The sequence below is a fragment of the Nilaparvata lugens genome, unplaced genomic scaffold (assembly GCF_014356525.2).
Source record: "Nilaparvata lugens isolate BPH unplaced genomic scaffold, ASM1435652v1 scaffold5541, whole genome shotgun sequence".
In the NCBI taxonomy this organism is placed as follows: Eukaryota; Metazoa; Arthropoda; class Insecta; order Hemiptera; family Delphacidae; genus Nilaparvata; species Nilaparvata lugens.
Window position 1 is genome coordinate 17,478 of NW_024091357.1, and position 2,776 is coordinate 20,253.

The 2,776-nt window shown below is 33.7% G+C and overlaps 1 non-coding gene across 1 annotated transcript; it reads left to right on the forward strand.

Annotated features, from left to right (window-relative positions):
* Positions 1–528: 528 nt before the first annotated feature.
* Positions 529–654, forward strand: LOC120356021. Its single transcript, XR_005573894.1, has one exon. It is a non-coding gene; the product is annotated as a U5 spliceosomal RNA (small nuclear RNA).
* Positions 655–2,776: the final 2,122 nt, after the last annotated feature.

The following is a 2,776-nucleotide window of genomic DNA, read 5'->3' on the forward strand; positions in this document are numbered from 1 at the left end:
ATAAAAATCTCAGTACCCTTTTTGAAATATTTTATCACAACATGATTCGGACATTTTGTCCAAAAAATGTCCGAAACATGTTGTGATAAAATATTTCAAAAAGTGTACTGAGATTTTTATTTTTCTTTATATTAATTTATATTACAAGTAGCTCTATTATTTATACTCTAATGGACTTCTATAGTTATAGTTTTGAAATCACCACCCTTCCAATAAGCACACCTATTGAGCGACAGTAACGCTATCTTTTGGTTGTAACTGTGAACTACGTGAACATCGCTAACAGAATTAAGCAAGTTAACTAGAATCACACTATTTTCATTTTTTCCAGTAGAATATTATTTTTAATCTTCTAGGTCTTTGCATAAATCGATGATAAATGGTTGACGAACCATATTCATCAAACAGTTTATCGATTCAAACTTTCTTTTGTCTGTAATAATCCCTCAAAGATATGTGATTTTGCAAGTTCTCGTTTGAGTTTTGTGTGAAAACTGAGTCAAGACCTGCTGATTGTAAAACGTAAGTCAGCTCTGGTTCCACTTCAAAGTCGAATAAATCTTTCGCCTTTTACTAAAGATTTCCGTGGAGTGGAACACAATCATGATGAGTCTACTCTGAATTTTTTCTAGAGCTCGACCTTATAGGTTGAGCCATAATCTGATTAACATAGTTATCTCAAACGAGTTCAACCAAAAAACAAAACTATATTTTATCCACATTCTATGACAGTATGACACACTCATATGACAGACTATATAATTGACCGAGCTAAGTGAGGTCTAAGATTCAAGTCGACTGTTTGGCATTTCTCTTAATGAATGTTTGTTTATGTTTTTATGTTGCGCATTTAAGGCGAAACGCGGTAATGGATTTTCATGAAATTTGACAGGTATGTTCCTTTTTAAATTGCGCGTCGATGTATAAACAAGGTTTATTGAAATTTTGCATTTCAAGGATAATATAAAAGGAAAAAGGAGCCTCCTTCATTCGCCAATATTACCGTAAAAATCAGACTATAGAATTAATAATTATTCATCATAAATCAGCTGTCTAGTTGACTATAATACTACCCGTTCAAAAACATCGAACATCTTGAAAATTGTATCTTTCCATCATAATAATTACTACCCGTTCAAAAACATCGAACATCTTGAAAATTGTATCTTTCCATCATAATAATTACTACCCGTTCAAAAACATCGAACATCTTGAAAATTGTATCTTTCCATCAACGTTGCAGACAGTTGCAGCCAGACCTGATAACAGCGCTCACACTCACATTCCGGGACGGCACGTCACGGTACGATAGAACAGAGAGCTCTATGTTATTTAGGATTTTTTCTCGACATTTTTAATTGATAAACTATTTATTAATTTTTTAGAAAACATAACAACAGGTCGATGTAACTCACTGAGCTTGAGATCTACTGTTCACAGAACTACTAGAGGTCCACGTTATGATTGCAGTGCTTGATTAGCAATTGTATTGCTATCCTTGTCTATCATTCAACAAAGCGGATAGCACTATCTCTTTCTCGCTTTGCCCTGTTGCCAGATCGTCCTTTAACAATATAGAATTAATGATTAATTAACAAAATATTTCATCTCAAAAATGAAAATTCATTATGAAATTATTGCAAAATATAATTTCTTGCTTAATAAAATATAATTGAGTATTTTAAACGAGAATAAACAGTTAATATTACATAACTTAACATGTACTGTCTATAGAAGGCATTGACAAGACAGGATCGGCAACGTTTTTCTCCTAACTTTGTCCTTTATGTCCTTTTCTCATTATGAAATCATTGAAAAATATAATTTCTTGCTTAATAAAATATAATTGAGTATTTTAAACTAGAATGAACAGTTAATATTACATCACTTAACTTGTACCGTCTATAGAAGACATTGACAAGACAGAGGATCGGCAACATTGTTCTCCTATCTTTCTCCACTGTCATAACAACATGGACCTCACTATAGAATTTTCTATAGTGTTTAGAGGCAATACTATGCTATCAAAACCAATTTCTGATGAAATTTTCTTTGTAGATCATCAAGAGGAAGCAAATTTGGATTCAAGCTCAGCCCACATGATCAAACTTCCGTCAGTTAAGCAGTTAACAGATTAATTTGGCCGTGTATATTGCGAACACCCAAGTTCAACGTTAGAAGAAGGTCGCAAAGACCAGGAAAGCCAAAAATGTTAACTACATAGTTTTTCTTCTGCTTCGTCGTATTCTCCTTCTTTTTCTCGCTTCTTATTCTTCTTCATCTCCTTAAAATTTACTCCCACTTACCTACATCTTCATCTTCCCCGTCTGCTTAACCTGTATATCTCCTTCTTCTCTTCTTTATCTTTTTCTCCGTTTCATCAATTTCTTTCCTTACCCACATCTACTTCTCCTTCTCCTTCTTCTTCTTCTTCTTCTTCTTCTTCTTCTTCTCTTCTTCTTCTTCTTCTTCTCCTTCTCCTTCTTCTTCTTCTCTTCTTCTTCTTCTTCTTCTTCTTCTTCTTCTTCTTCTTCTTCTTCTTCTTCTTCTTCTTCTTCTTCTTCTTCTTCTTCTTCTTCTTCTTCTTCTTCTTCTTCTTCTTCTTCTTCTTCTTCTTCTTCTTCTTCTTCAAATTTGTACCTCAAATCTCTAATTTTTCCGCTCCTTCGTCTCCTTAATAATATCTAATTCCCCTTCTCTCCTCCATCTCATTCTCCACCGTTTGCTCAATCTGTCCAAATCTTCTTCTCCGTCTCATGAATTCCCAGTTTCTCTC